Source organism: Rhinopithecus roxellana, chromosome 6 (genome assembly GCF_007565055.1).
Source record: "Rhinopithecus roxellana isolate Shanxi Qingling chromosome 6, ASM756505v1, whole genome shotgun sequence".
Taxonomy (NCBI): Eukaryota; Metazoa; Chordata; class Mammalia; order Primates; family Cercopithecidae; genus Rhinopithecus; species Rhinopithecus roxellana.
This window is the reverse complement of record NC_044554.1, coordinates 6,543,771-6,567,350: the sequence shown is the minus strand read 5'-3', so window position 1 is coordinate 6,567,350 and position 23,580 is coordinate 6,543,771. Positions and strand designations below refer to the sequence as shown.

The 23,580-nt window shown below is 37.6% G+C and overlaps 1 protein-coding gene across 2 annotated transcripts in view; it reads left to right on the top strand.

Moving 5' to 3' along the window:
• Positions 1-23,580, top strand: part of ZNF277 (zinc finger protein 277) — a 136,945-nt gene that overhangs the window by 55,952 nt on the left and 57,413 nt on the right. The window lies entirely within an intron of this gene.

Genomic DNA, 23,580 nt, shown 5'->3' with positions numbered 1-23,580 from the left:
GCCAATGGATTATGTACACTAATATTCATTGGCTTATGTACACTAATATTCAAAACCCATTGCCCTGGCCTATACTTTTGCCTAGAATGCAACTCCTAAATGCTAATACCCAAACTTCCTTTAGCCACAACATAATCCACAACATAATATATAAGTAAACCCTATTAAAATGTCCATACTCTTTGACCTAGAAATTTTACTTCTCCACCTTGGGGTCCTGCTGTGGGCCCTACCCCTAGAATTCAATTAATTAGGTCTTGCCCCGAGTAATTCTGGTCCTAACCACTCTTTGGGGAAAGCTGAAATACTTTTTATAAAGTCCAGACATTGTTATAATATAGCAAGTTACCCCTGACCAGTCTTCCCCTCTAGTCACATTTTTGACATCTGTCTGTCTTGCACCTTTCAAATCCTATGAAATAATTTAAGAGTTTTTCAAGATCTTGTCTCAGGTCATTACACCATTGGTTCTTAAACTGCATCAGACTCACCTGGTTAACTTTTTTAAATGCAGATTTCTGGACTCCATCCAAGGGTTTCTGATTCACTAGGTCCAGGGCTAGGGCCCAGTAATTTGCATATCTAATTAGAGTTCCCAGGTGATGCTGATGCTCTGGTTTGGGATCCACACTTTGAGAACTACCACTGGAGTCCTTGATTCGTCATTGGTCCTACGGACCCATTTACCACTTGTCAAAAACAGTGGATTATTTATTTATACCAGCTACTCAAGCTCAGGAATTTAACTTGTATTATGGAATTATTTATAATCACTGTAGATTACTTTAAAAGGAGAACTGCCCTTTGTTACTGTCTAATAAAAAGTACTGCAGAAATGTCTTTAAGCTTAAGAGGATGGGACAAGGGAAGAAAAGGTGTTTTAAACAAATTATTCCACAAATAAAAAAATAAAAACAGCCCTTAGTAAAACAGTTTGTTTCCTCTCAGCTCTAACCTGCCTCTTTGCTGAAAGAAGCTTTTGAGAAGAGACTGCATCCCCACCCAGGAATAGGTCACACTTGTAATACAGCTCTATTAAGGCTATTCTGCCCTAGAAGGAAATAAGGAGCTCTTGAGGCTGGAGAGATTGTTGAACGTGTTTTCTGACTCTCTTTGTATCAGAATGAGAGAATGAAATTATGTTTATGTTCAAAGTCAACCATTAAGATATCTGGTCCCCTCTACTAATCATACCTCCTAAATGCTAAGGCCCAAACTTTCTTTGGCCACAACATAATATATAAGTAATCCACATTAAAATGTCCATACTCTTTGACCTAGAAATTCTAATTCTAATAATTTATCTCAAGAAAATTATTTAAAAATGGCAAAAAATTAAGTACAGGTGTTTTCACTGCAACTTTATTTATGGTAACAAGAAATGTATGCAACCTAAGCATCTAACCTGGAGAATCGGTTAAACAAATTGTGTTATGTTTCAATGTTAGAATATTTGGTTCTTGCAAGTAATTTTATAGAAGGATATTCAGTGGTGTGGAAAGTTATTTGTAGCATATTAAATGGAGAAAAAAACATGTATCAAGAAAGTATTTTTTAGAATTTTAATAAAAATATATGTTGAAATATACAGGTATACCTCAGAGATATTAAGGGTTTGGTTTCAGGTCACCACAATAAAGACAATATCACAATAAAGCGAGGATTTTTTTTGGCTTCCTAGTACATATAAAAGTTATGTTTGCACATATTAAGTGTGTAATAATGGTATTATGTCAAAAAATAATGTCCATACCTTAATTAAAAGATACTTAATTGCTCAAAAATGCCTACACTCATCTGAGCCTTCAGTGAGTTGTCATCTTTTTGCTGATGCAGAGTCTTGTGTTTGTCTGCTCAGTGTTTGTCTGCTGACTGGTCAGGGTAGCGGTTGCTGAAGGTTGGGGTGGCTGTGGCAATTTTTTAACAAAAGACAACCATGAAGTTTGTTGCGTTTATTGACTTCTCCCTTCATCAAAACGTTCTCCATATAAGTTGATTTGCTTTTTTATCATTTGTGCATTCAGTGGAGTAGCACTTTCAGCCCCCTTCAACAATTTTTCCTTTGCATTCCCAAGTTGGCCAGCTAGCACAAAAGGCCTAACTTTGAATCTGTCTTGGCTTTCTACATGCCTTTTCCACTAACCTTAATCATCTCTAGCTTTTGATTTAAAGTGAGAGACTTGAGACTCTTCACTTGAACACTTAAAGGCCATTGTAGGATTATTCATTGCCCTAATTTGAATATCGTTGTGTCTCAGGGAATGGGGAGGAGAAAGGGGAGAATGGCAGTCAGTGGAGCAGTAAGAAGGCACGTTTATCTTAAAGCCCACCATCTTATATGGGTACAATGGCTTCCCAAAACTATTACGTAACAATTAGTAACATCAAATATCACTGATCACAGATCACCATAACAGATATAATAATATGAAAAAGTTGGAAATGTTGCCTAAATTACCAAAATTGGACGGAGAGATACAAAGTGAGCACATGCTGTTGGGGAAAAATGGCATCAGTAGACTTGCTGTGTGCAGGGTTGCCACAAACCTTCGATTTGTAAAAAGCACAATAAAGTGAAGTATGCCTGCATGTGAAGAATCATCATCTTAATGTTAATGGTGATTATTTCTGAATGGTGAGATTATGGGTATTTTTTCTTTTCGCTTTACTTGAAAGTTTTACAGTGAACTATGTGTTCAGTTTTTTTATTCAGAAAATTGTTTCAAAACACTATACGCGTTAGTCAAAATAATTTAGTAAGAGTTTTAATCAAAGTATTACATTGGTCAACCAAAAAGTACAGAAGTTCACTGAGAGCTGTTCCTTTACATTTTGAATAAGAGAGGATGGTAAAAGACCGAGAACAGTACTGGGTGCCTCTCTGTAGGAAAGAAGGGTCCAGAAAGAAACTACTGGAGGCAGATACTTTGTTGGCTCTGCTGTGCTTTTAAATAATAAGGACAAATAGAAGCTGTGAGTAGTATTTTGATCTTACTGCAGAAAGAGGGAACTGATTCCTATGAATAACATTTTTACATTTACATTTTAATTCTTTTTTTTTTTTTTTTGACAGAGTCTCATTCACTGTCATCCAGGCTGGAGTGTAGTGGCACAATCTCGGCTCACTGCAGCCTCCATCTCCTGGGTTCAAGCGATTCTGCTCCCTCAGCCTCCTTACTAGCTAGGATTACAGGCACCGGCCACCACACCCAGCTAATTTTTGTATTTTTATTAGAGACAGCGTTTCGCCATGTTGGCCAGGCTGGTCTCGAACTCCTGGCCTCAAACAATCCATCTGCCTCAGCCTGTCAAAGTGCTGGGATTACAGGCAAGAGCCACAGTGCCCAGCCTACTTTTTCATTCTTAAGATTGCAGTATAGTTACTATCTGGCCATCAGGTTACTAACATTGGTCCAGGATTATCACTAAATATAAATTCAAAAACCAAGAAATGAAGACTTTTTATTTTTTATTTTTTTCGATAGTGGGGTAAGAGCTGCAATAGCTTCTGAGATTTCAGATAGGATACTCGAAGACCTCACCAGCATACCATAACAACCAAACTGACTTTTGAAAATAATTATAAAATTTAGGTATGTGGAGCACAGAAAATCCTATTGAAACCTTTGAAGTTTTCTTGTACTACTAAAACAATTTCTTCACCAAAAACTAGTAATACCAGCAATGTTATGGTTTTTTTGGTTTTGAAATATCCCTGGGCTATTTATAGTTCTGGGTCTTCTCTTACAGAATTATCAGTGTCACGTAAATGTTAAATTTTAAATAAATCATTCCTGAAGTTCATAAATAATACTTGAATGCATCAAAAAATGCACACTTATATTCTAATAACCGTAGGAATCATCTCTTTGATATTCATAAACTTTCTGTTCTTTATTCCTTTTTGAGTAAGAGTTTGTTCATTCCAGTGGTTTTCACAGGAAGGTGAGTGGGAGTGGTAACAATGCTTCCCAAATTATTATAACAATATCCTCTCCCTAATTGTGAATCACTGGTTTAGAACGCAGCAGAAATGGCAGCTTGCAGTGAGATTCAGAGCAAAGCATCTTTCTGCTCTGAAAGACTCTAACCACTACTATAGTCTCTTAATGTATTCTTAAGTATATTGGATATGTTAAATAGAATTATTGTTCCCTTAGCTTATTTTATACAACTGAAATAACTTATTTTACATTTCTGTATTTTATTTAGTGGCTATCATATATGATCAATAATCAGTGTTCATTGGACTGCTGGGATTTGGTAAAGCTAGTATCTTTTGATGCCGATCTCATCTTTATCAGTTTCAGCAATCAAACATTTTCCTGATATGTTTTAACTTTAGTTATCTTACTGAAAATTATCACATTCTATTTGAAAGGTATTATTTCTTAAATGCTTTAGGCTGTATAGAATCAGAATTAAGAATGAGAAAAGATTGGAGAATAAAGTGGGAATACAAAAAGGACAATGAACAACCCTTTAATAATTGCTAACGTGGTTAGCTTTTGCTGCCTTTTTTTTCTTTCTCTTGCCTACTTCTAAAAGTGTCCTTCATTTTCTTCTCTTTTCCATTTTATCCATTCCTTTTTGTTAATGCGCCTTTCACTGATAGGGAATATTGACTGACTAGGAAAATAGTAGAAGGTTTGAGCCTTTGGAGCTGAGAGACGTGGAGGGAAAGAAAGTTTTCTCTAGTATTGATATTTCCTTTTTCCAGAAAGATAATGTGAGCCTACTGACCTTTCAAAACAGCAGGGGTGGCAGCTTGCCCCAGCCGAGACCTTCACCAAGATTTCCCTGGATGCTCCCACAGACGAGTGAAATTCTCAAGCATCAGGAACTAACCCTTTTCTTTTATAGAGACAGCTATGCATTTTTGTTAACTCTGGCCCAGTTAAGACCCGTTCAAATGAATCTGAATGATTTTGTGTGTCTTTTCTAGAAAGTCAAAGGTACTTCATGACAATTTGCTATGAAAGTGAGTTTAATTTTCCTATAAATCAAATCCATCAAGGAAAATACCTCTCAGTGAGACACAGCTTTTCACCTAGTGTCCAGACAAAGTGACTATGTGTGAAAGTACAAAAATGGAAAGGAAGCGGAGTTGACCTTCAGGAAAGAAAAACTCATTTTAGATGTAGGGGGAAAATATACCATATGCCTGCGTGCACGTGCATGCAGACACACACACACACACAAAACACAGCTTAGTGACTGAGTATTTTGAATCAGGTTTTGAAATGAAAAGCTGTAGGGCTTAATTTTTTTTTTAATTTGTTTAGTTTGAATAGGACTTACCATCAGGTAAAGAACAGTTTTTCTTAGGAGCTTGGAATTCCTAATTAGTATTATCTATATCTTCCTTAAGAACTTACAATGTGTTGCTTTTTGTCTTTCTCTGTTTGCGTATGAGATCATTTGGTAAACACTAGATCATTATCCCACATAGGATCATTTGGTAAACACTAGAAATTTGGAATGATTTTATAACACAAGAAGTGCAAAAAAAAAGTGTATAGATTATTGTTCCTGAAACTTTTTTTGCGTATTTAAAATTAAAAGCACAAAGTAGAAAATATTTTAGAATCATGATAACTACTTACCTTCGGATTAAAGTAAAATATACCAAAACCATGGTGTTTTTTCAATGCATATAATTGTTCCTTGGCTTGCTTATTTTGATTTACTCTCAGTTTTATTAAGATTACTGATTATCTGGTTTATGTGTTTTGTATAAACATCTGGTTTGGTTTCATTGATTGCCACTTAATAACTTTAGATAAACAGTCAGTTGGGCATTTTGTTTTAATCTAGATTTTTTGAGGGGTTTCTCATTTTTAAGACTACATCTTTATACAATGAAGTCAACCCACAGAAGTGTAAGCTAAACAACCACTTGCTGTTTTAAGCTTCTGTGTATTGGGACAGTTTGTTATCTGGCATTAATATGACAATACCTGACTGATAAACCTTGATTTGTCAGTATTCAAATATAATTGACTCTTGCTAGTCATTAATATAGAACCATATGTACAATGAATGGCAAGACCTTGAATGTGTTCATGATCTTACTCCTAGGATGTGTTATCAAATTAAATTTTAAAATACAATGGATTTTTTTTTTTTTTACAATGTGCTGTAAATAAAAGACTACATCTCTTTGATATCAGTGTCTTTTTTTTCCATGAGTGAATACCCCAAATCACAAGACTGGGAATCTTGAGTGATACTATATTACCTTTCTCCATTTGATATGTTTATCTCACTGTATGGCATTTATGTGTCTGGATTTGGGGGGAAATAAATTATTCTAGTACAATTAGTTGTAAAGCATGTTTTGGTAAACCAAACACTATTTTCTTATTGTTTTGCAGGAAAAAACACTGGAACTGCATCAGGGAGGTACAAAGCCTCATTGTTGACTTGGTTGTTAACGTGAGGCAGAAACAGCTAAGATAGCCAGTCATTTATCATAGTGGACATTGGCATATGCAAGAAGACTTGTAGCACTTCACTAAAGAGGATGGCTTGGTAGAGAAAAAGGTTTTGGGTCATAGCTTGCTTATCTCTAAAGTGGGTTTTTGATTCTAGGTCCTTCCTAGCTGTAAGCCGTGATACACTGTACCAGAAGCACTTTTTCAATATGTGGGATGCCTTTGTTCCCTAATCCCACCCTCTTTACCAAGGGTTTATCAAAGTCTAGAAGCTAAGCTGTATTATCAGACTTGGCCAGTAGATACCTTTGTCTGTCCTAGTGTATTATTCTACCCTAAAAATACTTTGTTATGTTCAGGTACTTCTACTGTAATACCATATCTGTGTTGCTGAAAAACTTTGCATTCTACAAAAATCACACAATAAGAATAATAGAGATCATATGGAGGAGAGGGCTAGGGACAGATCATTCAAAACCAATGGAACTTTGGAACCAGAGCAATCCTAATAAAAAGAGCAACATGGTTAAATCTCCACTGGATTTGCATCCAGAATCAGTCCAGTTAAGTAATCCCAATAAAAAGAGTAATATGGTTAATTCTTCACTGGCTTTGCATCCACAATCATAGTCCAGTTGATTCTTTGCATCCTTGAATTTTAGGATTCATGCTTCTTTCTTCAAAATTTAGGTCCTTGGGGGCACTTACGTCGAGTTGAGGTCAGTTTCATCAAAATTAAATCTCTAACCCTGGGTATAGACCTCTGTCAGTCAGGTGTTTTTAAAACCCAGGAAGAAATGCCTTTGAGGGGTCTTCATCCTCATTCTTGACTTTCTTGAAAATGTCCCTATTTGCTGTAAGGAAGGACTTAGAATTTTCAGGAGTTGTGTTAAAGATCTGTATGTATTGCTCAGGCTTGGTTTAAATAATGAGAAAGCTTGACCCTGATTGATTCAAACCATTATTGTGCTGACAAAAATACATATGAACCAATACAACTTCTATTGTATTATGACACTATTCTTCAATTTATGAAATATATATGAGCAGACTCAAAGGAACATATATTAATAAAGACTGTAGTCTAATTACACTTCATAAATATCATTTATTTTTTTATCAGCTGTCTACAAAATATAATATCTATCACAAAATATTTCTTCTTCCAAAACCTGTAGAAAAGGTAATATGTTTCCCTAAAAACAGAAACCATTTTTAACTCTTATTCCACATAGTGTTTATCTTCTTATACTAACTTACAAAGTTATGAAATTGATCATATCAAGTTTTCATTAGAACAGTGGTTTGTGCCTTCACATAAAGCATATCTCTGTCTAAGCAGCTGGGAGTAGTAAAAAATAAAATAAAATACAAAACGTATCCCAGCCACCATCAAGAAATTACATTAGAATCTCTGTGTAAAAAATATCAGCATATTTTAAAAGCTCTCAAGATGATTCATACATACTGTTAGAATTGAAAATTGTTGCCTGAAAATAAAAATAATGGTATTCATTAGGATATCATTTTCAGTAAAGTTCCATTTAGACGTTCCATTGAAGCCAGTTCTAATCAGATTAAATGCTGGCAGAATTCATTGTTAATTGTTACAAGTAATTTGCAACATGTACCATTTGTGTAAACTAGACCACCTATTCTTTCAGAGATACAAGATTGCTGTCACTTTTTGGATTTATTTAATACTGTATCCGAAATGCTAAGAATAAAATCTGTTGTGTCTTGTTTTATTGTCCAGCATCATTTTATTCCCTCATCCTTCCTCTTTGAAGTCAAGTGATTTTTCTGATGTGGTCACATATTTGTAGAGGATTCCGTTGCATCATGGAGATGGGATTTATGATACTTAATGTCACTGAGAACATAAGAGTAATTGTCAGTAGACAAATAAATTGGAGAATTATATTTTTTAAGTGTCCGGAACATGACTGAATCTCAGGTGTTTCACAGGACCTTTTAAAGACTGCTTATAGCTATATTTTTTGAAAGCAGCCCAAATCCTGATGGGTCCAAGCAACTTGAAGAAAGTAAGGCCAAACCACCTGCCTTAGCAGGCAGGCATGTAACTGGAAATGGAGAACATGAATCCAGTGCTTTAGTATCTTACTTGCTATATATGGGCTATCTTAAAATTATACTTGGCTCTTTTTTCTCCTCTGATGCTTCTGACATTCTTTTTTGATTATTTTTAAAAAGTTTTTGTGGGTACATACTAGGTTTATGTATTTATGGGATACATGAGATATTTGGATACACATATACAATGCATAATAATCACATCAGGATAAATGGAATATCCATTACCTCAAGAATTTATCCTTTGTCTTACAAAAATTCTAATTTTACTATTTTAGTGATTTTTAAATGTACAATACATTATTATAGAGTATTGTCACTTTTTTGTACTATGAAATACTAGATCTTATTTATTTAATTTAACTATGATTTTACCCATTGACCATACTTCCTTCCCCCTACCCCCTACTAGCCAGCCTCTGGTAACTATCCTATTTTCTATCTCCATGAGCTCAATGTTTTAATTTTTAGCTTCCACAAATAAGTGAGAAGATGCAAAATTTGTCGTTCTGTTCCTGGCTGATTTCGTTTAACATAATAACCTCCAGTTCCATCCATGTTGTTGCAGATGACAAGATCTCACTTTTTAATGGCAGAATAGTACTCTACTGTATATACCACATTTTCTTTATTCCTTCATTGATGGACACTTAGGTGGCTTCCAAATTTTAACTATCGTGAACAGTGCTGCAACAAACAGGAGTGCAGATATCTCTTCGATATACTGATTCCCATTCTTTTGGGTATATACTTAGCAGTGGGATTGCTGGATCACATAGTAGTTCTATTTATAGTTGTTTGTTTGTTTGTTTGTTGAGACCACCCAGGCTGGAGTGCAATGGGGCCATCTTGGTTCACTGCAGCCTCTGCCTCCCGGGTTCAAGCGATTTTCCTGCCTCAGCCTCCTGAGTACCTGGGATTACAGGCGCACACCACCACACCTGGCTAATTTTTGTATCTTTAGTAGAGTCAGGGTTTCGCCATGTTCACCAGGCTGGTCTCAAACTCCTGACCTCAGGTGATCCGCCCGCCTCGGCCTTCTGAAGTGCTCGGATAACAGGCTTGAGCCACCGTACCCGGCCTTATTTTTAGTTTTTTGAGAAACCTTCATACTGTTTTCCATAGTGGCTATACTAATTTATGTTCCCACCAACAGTGTACGAGGTTTCCCTTTTCTCCACATTTCCACTGGGATTTGTTATTTTCTGTCTTTTAGATAAAAGCCATTTTAACTGGGGTGGGATGATATTCACTGTAGTTTTGATTTGCATTTCTCTGATTATCAGTGATGTTGAGCACCTTTTCATATGCCTGTTTGCCATTTGTTTTTTTTGTTTGTTGTTTTTTTTTTTTTTTTTTTTTTTTTTTTTTTTTTTTTTTTTTTTTTTTTTTTTTGAGACTGAGTCTTGCTCTGTCGCCCAGGCTGGAGTGCAGTGGCCGGATCTCAGCTCACTGCAAACTCCACCTCCCAGGTTCACGCCATTCTCCTGACTCAGCCTCTGGAGTAGCTGGGACTACAGGTGCCCACCACCTCGCCCGGCTAGTTTTTTGTGTTTTTAGTAGAGACGGGGTTTCACCGGGTTAGCCAGGATGGTCTGGATCTCCTGACCTCGTGATCCGCCCGTCTCGGCCTCCCAAAGTGCTGGGATTACAGGCTTGAGCCACCGCGCCCAGCCTGTTTGCCATTTGTGTGTCTTTTGAGAAAAGCCTATTTCGGTCTTTTGCCCATTTTAAAATTAGATCATTCGATTTTTTTTTTCTTATAGAGTTGTTTGAGTTGATTATATTCTGGTTATTAATCCCTTGTCAGATGGAGAGTTTGCAAACATTTCCTCTCATTCTGTGAGTTGTTTCTTCACTTTGTTGATTGTTTCCTTTGCTGTACAGAAGCTTTTGAACTTTATGTGATTCCATTTGTTCATTTTTGCTTTGGCTACCTGTGCTTACGAGGTATTACTCAAGAAATCTTTGCTTAGTCCAGCGTCCTGGAGAGTTTCCCCAATGTTTTTCTTTCAGTAGTTTCATAGTTTGAGGTCTTAGATTTAAGTCTTTAATCAATTTTAATTTTATTTTTGTATGTAGCAAGAGATAGGGGCCTAGTTTCATTCTTCTGCATATAGATATACGATTTTCCCAGCACCATTTATTGAAGAGACAACTGGCCTTTTCCAATGTATGTTCTTGACACCTTTGTCAAAAATGAGCTCACTATAGATGTATGGATTTGTTTCTGGGTTTGAGGATGGTGAATTCCCCTCACCCTCGGGTGGGTCCAAAGGTGCCATCCAGGAGCCAGGGCCTAGAGTCAGAAACTGTAGGAATCTACCTAGTGCTCTGTTCTACTGTGGCTGAGCTAGCACCCAAGCCACAAGTCAATGTCTTTTCCCCTCTCTACTCCCTTTCCAAAAGTAGAGAAATCTCTCCCCATGGCCACCACCACCCCAGGCCTGTGGCAAGTACTGTCCTGGCTACCACCTGTGTTCACTCAAGGCCCAAGGGCTCTTCAGTCAGCTTGTGGTGAATGCTGCCCGGCATGAGACTCTCTCTTCAGGGCAGTGGGCTCCCTGCTGCTCCAAGGCAGGTCCAGAAATGTTGTCCAAGAGCCAAGGCCTGGAATCAAGGAACCTAGAGTCTGCTTGGTGCTCTACCCCACTGTGGCTAAGGTGGTAACTAGGCTACAAGACCAGATCCCCCTTTGCTCTTCTTCCCTCTCCTTTTCTTCAGCAGAAAGAGTCTTCCTATAGCCACCACAGCTGGGAATGTGCAGGGTCACACCTGAAGCTCACACATCTCTGAGTCTCACCCAAGGCCCACAGCAAGTATTGCCTGGGTACTCTGCTAAGTATTCAGGGCCCAAGGGCTCTTTAGTCACCTGAATTCTGACAGGACTAGGTCCTTCCTTCCAGGGCAGTGGATTCCATTCTGGCCCAGGGTGTGTCTAGAAATGTGGTCCAGGAGCTGGGGCCTAGAATGGGGGCCTCAGGACTCTGCCCGGTTCCCTGTAGTACTGTGGATGAGCTTGTATCTAAGTTGCAAGGCAAAGTCCTCTTTGCTGTCCCCTCTCCTCTCAAGTGGAGGGAGAGGGTCTCCAGAGCTGCGAGCTGTACTACCTGGGGTTGGGGGAGGGGTGGCACAAGCACTTCCTTAGACACCATAGCTGGTGTCTCACTGGGTCACATGCACCCCGCATCCACTGGCTCTGAGCCCAGTACAGCACAGAGACTTGCCCGGTAATTGCAGTCCTTGTGGCCTAGTGCCTTTCAAATTTATTTGGGACCCAAACACACTTTAGCCCGTGACTTGCTGGAACTCAGGTTGTGACCGCTGGTATGGGTGATTCCCCTCTGACTAGGGGTGGTTTGAATGCGCCCTCCATGTGCACCTGCCGAGTTCTGCCTGGTGTTGCTTTCTGCTTTGACAGGGCAACACTGAGTTCCAATGCGAAGTCCCACAATCACTGCACTCTGCCTCCACCAAACATACAGATTCTCTCTCCAGGCCACATGGCCACTGCTGGGGGATAGGGGAAGGGTGACATGAGCAATTCAAGACTATCTTTCCTACCTTCTTCAGTGCCTCTTTCAGGGATATGAAGTTAAAACCAGGTACTGTGATTGCTCACCTGATTTTTGGTTCTTATGAAGGTGCATTTTTTTGTGTGTGGGTAGTTTGTCAATTTGGTGTTCCTGCCAGGAGGATTACCGGTCAAGGCTTCTATTCGACCATCTTGCTCCCTGACATTATAAAGTTGTGTTAGGTGTGTCTGTGAACATGACCAGCCTCTCTGATGGAAAAGATGTAGGTTCTTCTGCACTCCAGCCTGGGCAACAGAGCGAGACTCCATCTCAAAAAAAAAAAAGATGTGGGTTCTTTGAGGGTAGGGTAGCTCTATTTTTGTTCTTCAATTGCTTGCTCCTCAGTACCTAGCACAGCCTTTTGCCTGAAAGTGAACTAGAAGGGAGAATTACTTTCTAGGGAAATATGTTCATAAAATTGTGATAAAATGAGCGTCAGCTAAGACTTGCCTAACTTAAGAAAGTTTCTGTCTCGTATGCTAGAACTAAAAGACTATTAGTTTTCATTTTCAAATCATTGAGTCTTGCTCTATAGCAATTATATATATTAATATATAGTATGAGAAATATATATAATTAGAAAAGTTTGAGAAATTCACATGTTCAAAAATAAGAATTTAAATCACTGGTTATATGGTACTTTCAAAAGTTTATTTTGTATTAATTTTCATTTTGCTTTTGTTTTTTGAGATAGGGTTTTGCTCTGTCACCCAGGCTGGAGTGAGGTGACATGATCACAGATCACTGAAGCCTCAACCTCCCAGGCCCAAGCAATCCTCGCACCTCAGCCTCCCAAGTAGCTGAGACCACAGGTGTGTGCCACCATGCCCAGATAATTTTTTATTTTTTGGTAAAGACTGGGTCTTGCTGTGTTGCCCAAGCTGGTCTTGAGCAGATCCTCCTACATCAGCCTTTCAACATGCTGTGATTAGAGGCATGAGCCACAGCACCCTGCCTTTATTAACTTTTATAGACCTAAAAAAAATCATTCTTTACCTGTTCCGTAAAAACAAAACTATTGTATTAAAATGTTGGTCATGTTAATGAATTAAGACATAAAACAGTAAAATAAAAATGTGTCATAGCTACTTAATTTTGTAAATAGAGATAATCTTAGCCCCATAACTCAGAAATGTATGATTCTATTAAAAACATTAATTATAATAGGGGGCATCAGATAGGTGATTTACAATTTTCTAGTTGCCAACTCATTTCATTAAAGTATTAACTAGGACTACTATTTCCAAAGTAATGCTCTGTCAAATCAAATGAATTAAATTAGGTTAAATCCAACCTCTGTTAATGTACTGTGAAATTTCCACTGGGCATCACTTATTTAGAAAGTATAACACAGGCCGATAACCAGTCAAATCTAGCTGTGTCAGAGTTTACCTTCCCTTCTTTTCTATCTTTTCCTCTATAGAATTGAATAAATAAAAGCACTCACCAGTCACTTTGTTTCCCTGGTCTTGCCAAAAAGCCTTTTGGTTATCAGTGGCTTTTGTTACATTGGCCCTCCTGTTCGGATCACTAACTTGTAGGTTATTCTGATTAATTCGATTTACCAGAACCAAGGTTAGGATTTTATGTCTTTTTTGCTTATTTTCCCCTTTACTGTTGAAAAGTCATTCTACATTTATATTCCCAAATCCCTAATGTCTGCTCCTTCTACTGCTAGAAAGGAAATAACATGAAGAATTTAGTTCCTTTAGTATTCGCCTCTTAGAACACAATATACACCCAGCCTTGAATTCTACTTAGAGCCGCAGCATCCCTAGTCCTGGCCCTATCAAAGTAAGAACTCATAGTCATCTTAATTTGAATGCTCTGAAGTGTCTTCAGTAGTGCAGAGTGAAAGCAGTAGTGAAAATGAAATGTCTTTGATGTGAAAGAGTATGTAAAGTAAGCATATAACATATAGTATGGCCCTTCATCCTTCATTTCCTTTTAGATTCTAAATCTCATTGGCATTAAACAGTAGAGTTATAGAAAGTATTTCTACAGAACTGAACATACTTAACCATATGTTTTAAACCATATTTTTTAACACTAGAAATCTCGTCTGATTTAAATCTACAAATGCGTCAATAATTTATATTAATAAAGAGGGATTTGTTTTTATCCATTTATTTTCTTTTCCTAGTATTTATTTCTATGATGAATTTATAATATTTCAAAAAGCTGTTTCCACATCATTGTTACTGTTGCATTATTAATGTACACATCACTGATTCCTCTTTGTGAAATTGATTAAGGTAAGAAGGTATCATGTATAAACCAGAAACATACATAATCTGTAGCCAAGAAATTTAACCAGTGCACCATTAGTTTCCCACTTTTTAACCAAGTTGCTTGAGAAAGGAAGTTTGACCACATTTTCATCATTAGGTAGTTTGAAACTAAGAAATGCCACATGGAAATGGGGCAGCAGTTAAAATCTTGGAATCTGCAGTGATTTGCTGACGTAAGAGGGAAAGGAGCTTCATCAGTATTGTCTTGTTAAACCTGCAGTTCACCCATAATGTGGATGGGAAATCAAGCCATTTCTACAAGAGGTCCACCTGAAGTCTACCAAATGGTTTGTTGCTGAGTCAATTGTTTAGTAGCTCCTGAACTCATTGAGAGTTTTCTAGACAAAAAGAATAGATTTGGAAATAACCAGCCTATCATGGGGCAATCTGATGGATGGATGGATGGATAGTATCTTAGGAATGTATAAGAAAGAAATGTGTGGGTATTTCTAGAAAGGTTGGACATGTTAATAGCTGTAATATTATGGTAGGATAGTTGCCAAATGTTCTTACTCAGCCCTTACTTGTCTCATCTTTGCTATTGCTTATACTTGCTTATAAATTGAACAAATGGGCTTCCCTAGAAACTATCAGATGATAAAAGATGCTACAAAGTTTAACACCTAAAGCAGAGTTTTCTTTATAGAATGAGAGTGTAAAAATAAAAATTTGAGCAGAGGGGGAAGCAAAAGAGTTGTTTTTCCTGAGTCTCTGGAAAAATTTGTTGCCTTTTCTCAAATAAATTTTTGTTGTAGACAGAATGCAATTATCTAGCCCTATTAGAGACTTTCCAGAATACATAACCCCATAATTTTAGAACCCACTCCTATTAATTAAATTATAGAAAATTAATTATAGCAATTATTATTAGTAAATTGCTGTGTTTATATAAAGGTAACATGTTACTTCCAGAAACAGTCGTCCAAAGGGTTAACTTTAATGGTGGAGATTTCAGGCACTGTGATAACCAGATATTAAGAATTATGTTTACCAAGGGTATTTATCTATAGTTTCCATATTATGCCGTGTATTAACTATTGCCTGTTCTGTCTTCAGGCTGTCTCTTTCTGCTCTGACTGCAAAATGAGAATAACTAGAATGATGGTTATTTTAGTAAGTTATTTTGTTGTTTGAAATCCCAACTGAATGACACTATTCATTTAGACATTATAAATAAAAATGGTAGGTCAAATGATAGAATAATATAGTATAAGTAACAGGATACATGATTTTTCCATTTTTATGGGTCCCCAGAACCCTTTAAGAATCTATTAATTTTTATTTTATTTTATTTTATTTATTTTATTTTATTTTTGAGACAGTGTCTCGCCGTGTCTCCCAGGCTGGAGTGCAGCTGGCGTGATCTCCACTCACTGAAAGCTCCACCTCCCAGGTTCACGCCATTCTCCTGCCTCAGCCTCCCAAGTAGCTGGGACTACAGGCACCTGCCACCATACCTGGCTAATTTTTTGTATTTTTAGTAGAGACATGTTAGCCAGGATGGTCTTGATCTCCTGACCTCATGATCTGCCCACCTCAGCCTTCCAAAGTGCTGGGATTACAGGCCTGAGACACTGCGCCCAGTGAAGAATCCATTAATATTAAATCAAGAGACTTTCTTCCCAGAAAAAAATTCACTACACACGGTATTGATATAGTTTCCCACTGAACTCCCGAAACCCCAGTCTCTGAATCAAGTACCCACTGACCTCAGGTTAAGAACATCTGCATAAATTCCATCTGTCTTGTCTAATAGACGAGTCAATAGCCACATGTGGCTATTTAAATTTAAATTAAAACTAAATTAAAATTCAATTCCCAAGTCTCACTATTCACGTTTTAAATGCTGAACCGCCACATGTGCTTAATAGCTACCATTGTTGGACAGAGTAGATATAGAGCATTTTCTTCATCACAGAAAGTTATGTTGAGCAGCATCAGGTTAGATGATTTTAAAATAGCCTGTTTGTCTCATCATTATATTTATTTATGTGTATGTGTTTATATAGAACTACATAGTTTGAAAACCCAGTACAGATATTGTAAAAAAAAAAAAAAAAAAAAAAAAAAAAATCAGTCTTTTAGGCACCAAATACAAATCTATTGCTAAAACATATGTTTGACTAAAAGTAACGCAACAGGCTAACTTAGCTAGGCCTTCAGGACTGTTGTAGGATCATTTGTTTTTTATCTTTTGTCTCAGTTGCATTCTCCATAGTGGTAGTTCCACATCTTTCCCCCTTTTCTTAACCCTTGTCTTGGGTTAAATATGGATGGAGCTTATCTCATATGCTCAGAAAACTGAGGCTATCCATATAAATCCCCTCACTTTCCTTTATGTCTATTATCAAAAATTTCCTTGTGTTTTCTCCCTTTTCTCTTAATTTAATGTTCTGCAGAAATGGCAAAGTGATGAACAGAATGCAAAAGCCTTAGAATTTCAACAGTATAGTCAGGACCTAAAAGTAGATAGTTGGGAAGTAGGCTTATTCTGTTTTTTGAAAGGGATGGCAAAAACCGCAATTACTTGTGCACAACCTAACCTGGGCTTCACTCTTATGTAATTTAATTATTTATATCTGTGTTGGGGCCCTAGAGTGTGTATTTTGAATTAATCCATAGGAATTGCTAATAGATATCAGTGCATATGATGCCCATCTCTCTTCATCCTCAAACATAAAACCATTCTCATTATTACCAGGATTAGTAATAGGAACTAACCTATAATTGAGCATGTGTGTCAGACACTCATGTGCTTTACATTGATTTCCTTGTTTAACATTTAGAACAACAACTCTGTTGGGTGGAACACTCTATCGGGTGGACATTTTGATTAATTCATTTTATGTTGTGGAAACAGGCTAAGAGAGGTTAAATAGCTTGGTCAGGGTTGGTTAATGGAAAGTAATGGGACCATGATTCCTCCAGCCTTGACTAAAGTCATCTGACTTTTCTCTCCTCCTCTCCATTTTTTAAAATTATGGTTAAAAAAATACATAACATGAAATCTATCCTCTTCACAAATTTTTAAATGTACACTACTATTAAGTGTATATACATTATTGTACGACAGATCTCTAGAACTTTTTCATCTTCCATTACTGAAATTCCATACTCATCAAACAGTAATTCCCCTTTTCCCCACTCTCCCCAGCCCTGGCAACCACCATTCTACTTTCTGCTTCAGTAAGTTTGACTACATACCTCATATAAGTAGAATCATGTAGGTCATTTTCCTGCTGTGACTGGCTTATTTCTCTTATGATATCTTCAAGGTTCATTCCTTTTTAAGGCTGAATACTATTCATTGTATTTAAATACTATATTTTCTTTGTCCATACATCTATTATTTCTACCTCTTGGCTATTCTGAGTAATGCTTCAATGAACATAAAAGTACAAATATTTCTTTGAGATCTTGTTTTCAGTTCTTTTGGATAAATAACCAGAAGTGGGATGGCTGGCTCATATTATAGTTCTATTTTTAATTTTTTGAAGAACCTCCAAATTGGTTTTGATAGCATAAGGTGCATCACTTTACATTCCCACCAACAGTACACAAGGTTGTCAGTGTCTCTACATCCTTGCCAACACATGTGATTTTCTGGGTTTTTTTTAAATAATAGCCATCTTGGGAGGTACAAGATGATATCTCATTGTGGTTTTGATTTCCATTTCCCTAGTGATTAGCACCTTTTCATATACCTGTTGGATGTTCGTATGTCTTCTTTGAAGAAATGTCCATTCCAGTTCTTTGCTTATTTTTTAATCTGGTTTATTTGGGCTTTTTGCTATTGAGTTGTAGGTTTTAATATGCAGTTGACCCTTGAACAATTCAGGGATTAGGGTCACCAGCTCCCTGCCCAGTCGAAAATCTTGTATTTAACTTTTTACTCCCTCAAAATGTAACTACTTGGAGCCTACTGTTGACTGGAATGTAACAGTCAATTCACATGTATTTTATACGTATTTCTATGTACCGTATAGAATATATACCATATTTCTAACAATAAAATAAGCTAGAGAAAAGAAATATTTTTTTAAAACATAAGGAAGAGAAAATATATTTACTACCCATGAAGTGGAAGTACATCATCATAAAGGTCTTCATCCTCATTGTCTTCCAATTTGAGGAGGCTGAGGAGGAGGATGGATTGGTTGTGCTGTTTCAGGGGTGGCTGAGGCTGAAGATATGGACAAGGTGGAAGGGGAGGCAGGAGAGATGGGCACACTAGATAAAAACTTCTACTGAAATAAATTCCTAAGTGGATGTGCGTAGTTCAAATTCGTGTTTTTCGAGGGTCAGCTGTATGCTGGATATTAATCCCTTTTCATTGACTCAGAGCAGCCTGTGGGAGGCTTAGCTTCAGTGTAAATGGGATTTCAGGGCACCACACCTGAGGTCCTCTTGTCAATTATGCTCATGGCAGCAGGAGCTTTGAATGGCGCATTTCCATGGTCGTTACACCTACTGAATCAGGATCTGCATTTTAACAAAACCTCCAAGTGATTTATGTGCTCACTGAAGAACTTTGAGAAGCGCTTCCCTAGAATAATAATTTGACACTTTGAGGGTCTTCCCCAGAATCAATAAAAATGTTAGTAATCAGCATAGAATCTCCTCAAAAATTCAACTTCCTTGGAATGGTGTTTTTTACAGTTCATTTGAACAGAGTTGCTGTTCAAAGTGAGAACTAGAGCAGATAATTTGTTGTTAATGTGTAACACATGTGCAAAGTGGATTTGGGACCAAAGCAGAATTTCCAAAATGTTTGCCTCTTTGCTAAAAGGAGATAGGATAGAAGTGATTTACTTCCTTTTGTATTTTAGGGTTCAAGGTCCCTGTGGCAGAGGATTATATATTTCTGTATCTATTGTCTTTTGGTTTTTGTTGGATTTTTTTTTTTTTTTTTTTGATGCCAAGTCTCACTGTCACCCAGACTGGAGTGCAGTGACACAGTCTCGGCTCACTGCAACTTCTGCTTCCTGGGTTCAAGCGATTCTCCTGCCTCAGCTTCCCGAGTAGCTGGGACTGCAGGCGCCCACCACCACGCCCGGCTAATTTTTTTGTGTTTGTAGTGGAGACGGGGTTTCACCATGTTGGCTGGGCTGGTCTTGAACTCCTGACCTCAAGTAATCCGCCCACCTCGGCCTCCCAAAGTGCTGGGATTACAGGCATGAGCCACTGCACCCAGCTTCTATTGTCTTTAACATGGAGTAAGATATAAATGTGACACTTGCAGTGACAGCTGGAAGTAATCTGTCAGACAAATCTTACTGAATTATGTTTGCTGGTCCATTGCTTAGTAATTTAGAGATTCTCTGTTGGACAGAATAGACTATCAAATAAGCCTTGAAACAAGGCCATGTCACCTAGTTATGGACTTATCCTTAGGTTTAAAATACCCACACTGTTACATGATCAAGATATTCACACAATCCTCGTGTGATCATCCTCTGAACCACTGATTTCCAGGCAGTGGTCTAGGGACTACTCCTTGGTAAAAATTACCTTTTCTAAGTCTACAGTAAGGTCTTGAAGTCAGTATTTTTAAAAAAGCTCTCCAGGTGATAAAACTCAAATTTGGAAACCACTTCTCTAAGCTAAAATGTATTCAGGATTCAGGTCTATCTCACATAAACATCCTCTGGTAGAGTGGTATTACTTACTCTGAATTCCAAATGCCACTTGTTCCTTGCTTACTAGGGAGTATACTTACATGAAGAGTGAAAAAAGAATTCAAAATTTTCAAATTAAATGTAACATACTTTTATTACTCTCAGCAATATTTATTGTTATCTTAGAATTCAATGTAATTTTTACATCATTGCTTATTATTTACTAGTGGGCCTGTTACACCAAGGCCCATAGCGCTAAACATCTGGCTGTAAATATAGTTGGACTACCCTCAATATCAGGCAGAAAAAGTTCCCCTAAAGACAGCCACAGGTGTTCCCTGAAACAGGACTTTCCTAGAAACTGAGTACCTGTGGTCTATTATTTATTCTTTCATGTCTTCATTCAGCAAATATTTATAAAATACCAGCCATTCGATAGCTATTTCAGCTATTCCAGGCCACTGGATTCTTTTTTTATTTATTCTTATTTTATTATCTTTTTTTCTTTCTTTGAAGACGGAGTCTTGCTCTGTCACCCAGGCTGGAGTGCAATGGCATGATGTCGGCTCACTGCAACCTCCACCTCCTGGGTTCAAGCAGTTCTCCTGCCTCAGCCTCCTGAGTAGCTGGGATTACAGGCTTGCGCCACCATGTCCTGCTAATGTTTGTATTTTTAGTAGAGACGGGATTTCACCGTGTTGGCCAGGGTAGTCTCAAACTCCTGACCTCGTGATCTGCCCGCCTCAGCCTCCTAAAATGCTGGGATGCCCTGCATTCCAGCATGGGCAACAGAGTGAGACTCTGTTACATAGTAACTCAAGCCGGGAAAGACAACTTAATACCTCCCAAACCACAAGTTTCTCATGCATGAAATTTGCATATTCATGATTTTGTTTCTAGACCTTTGCAGTAACCACAGGCAGTTTGGTTCTGGTATGTGTGAATATTTAGGTCCATTCTCTTAGGAATAATTTGAAAAAAGATAAACTGAGCATTAGACATACAAAAGGGAAAAACAGATGAACCACAGAGGAATAATAGAGAGATTGCAATAAAGCCTTGGGAAAAAATAAGGAAAATTATGGACATGAACTGTACTCTAGTGATTTTTAGACAGTGTGGGCCATTGAGATTTGTATAAGAATTACTATGGGGTATCAGGGAGACTGGAGGACATTGGCAGAGTACATATAAATACAAAGTAGCTTATAAATGTATATATATAAATTCACAGCACCAAACATACATACTAAAGAAGAAACAGAGTTGGAGAAATGCCATTTGGTACAGGGAGCAGAATAGCATAGTGTTTGAGTTTAGGCTCAACTCATAATGTTTAGGCTACTGACTAACATTTTGACTTTGAAAACTTAGTTAAGTTTTCTAAATCTTAATTCTCTCATCTGGAAGATTGGATAATAAGATAATTAGAATTAATTAGGAAAATGTCCTAACACACTTTGCAGGTAATTTGCAAATAGCAAGTAGCTGATAAATGTTAGTTGTGCTGTTGATGATGATTATAAATACCATAGGCTTGTTTTCAGCAGTCAAACCAATAAATTTCTATATATCTCAATTAAATTTGTGGAAAGGATGTAATATAGTACTTGTTATTTCCTACATGGCAGGTAATATTTACTAATATTACCTTTATTTAGAATATGCTGCCTTTTGTAGCTATATACTAGTGAATGTAAAATACTATCATAGAGTTTCATAAGTATAATACTTATCTCTCTTTCCCCCATTCTGTTTTTCACATTTGAGTTTAAATTCCTACGAAAGTTAACCTACTACTAAAAAATATTACCTACAACTGAAGAACTCTAGAAATTCCAGAACTCCTTGATTTCATTACCTAATTTAATAAATATGGTAATTGATAACACCGGTTTTGTTAATAGTGCTTCTAAAGGGCTAATGTATTTTAAATAGTCTCCCTGCTGTCATGTATATCCTATGTATTCTCACCTTCTCTGATATTAATTTTGTGAACAAGGACAAACAGTTTGATTTAGCATACTTTAATGTGACTAGAGTATGTTTGAGTGATGTATTAGAAGCCCTCTTCTATGGGACATCTTCCTTCTCCACCTCAGTTGAGTGACCCCCCAACCCCTGCTCCTGTAAACCCTGTACATTCTCCATCTCTTTATATTTTTAACTTACTTGTACCTTCAAACAGACTATGAGCAGTTTAACCTTGGTGGCAATGACCATATCATACAACATTGAGCATCCCAGTAGATAGTCAGTTGATTTTTGTTGAGTTAATGAATGAATGCTGCCCTCTTACATTGCTCATATAATCCCTTTTTTTGTTTTTTTGTTTTTTGTTTTTTGTTTTTGAGACAGAGTCTTGCTCTGTCACCAGGCTGGAGTGCAGTGGCGTGATCTCTGCTCACTGAAACCTCCACCTCCTGGGTTCAAGCGATCTCCTGCTTCAGCCTCCTGAGTAGCTAGAACTACAGGTGTGCACCACCACACCCAGCTTATTTTTGTATTTTTTTTAGTAGACACGGGGTTTCACCATGCTGGCCAGGATGGTCTCCATCTCTTGACCTCGTGATCCACCCGCCTCTGCCTCCCAAAGTGCTGGGATTATAGGCGTGAGCCACCATACTGACATAATTCTTAAGCCATGGTCACCAGTGTGCCAGTGACTGATTCAATTAATTCATAAATTAAGAATACCTTTAAAAAGAAGACAAAGAAAGAAAAGAATAGGAAACTTTAATGGGAGAACTAATATTAACCTAATTCTAAAAACTTGTCTGTGGCATAGTTTTTGGGTCTTTCTTTCTGAAGAAAGTTCTTTTCTTTCTGAAGGTTGCCTGCCCTTCTGCAAATGCCAGAGGCCTTACCCTAGTTTGTTTACCCCAGTTTCCTGATTGCTAACTACTAAATAGCCTGTATAAGGTGACAGGTCTAGACATCCACTCTGGCAGACTAAAGGGGGCTACTGTCACAACTGGCTGTGGTTTTAGGCCCTGAAATGAGAGACACAGACTTTACACACTTTAGCTCTTAAAGATACTGTAGATAATATTAGGAAGAGGAATAATATAGCCAGGAAAAATGTTTACCACATCACATATGTCTAGTGATTGAGCAGTCATCTATGTTCACAGAAGCCTGAATACATACTTGTATAATAGGCAAATGATAAACATAAATCAACATAGAAAATTGCCATGAGGGCCACCCAGCACATACTGTGTCTACCCAGTGTGAGAGCTTTGTTCTTCTTTGTGACAAATAATCAAGAAACAGGAAAGAGTTTGCAGGTGCGACGGGAGCAGCTTAAAAGACAGGCCTGGCATCATCTGTAGCCTTAATGTATACCATTTACTTCCCTTGGTGTGATGATTCTCAGCCGTAGGTCACAATTGAGCCTTAGAACCTTAACCCAGAGTGTTGCAGCCTTCCCCCTTGCAAGTACCCCAGGAATTGCTGCCATTGGCCAGTGTCCAAGAAGAAGTCTTGAACAGCTGCCCTGACAAATGGGTTTCCCCTATTCAAGCAAGCAAATGAGGAGTTTGAGCTGCTTTGCAATACTCCC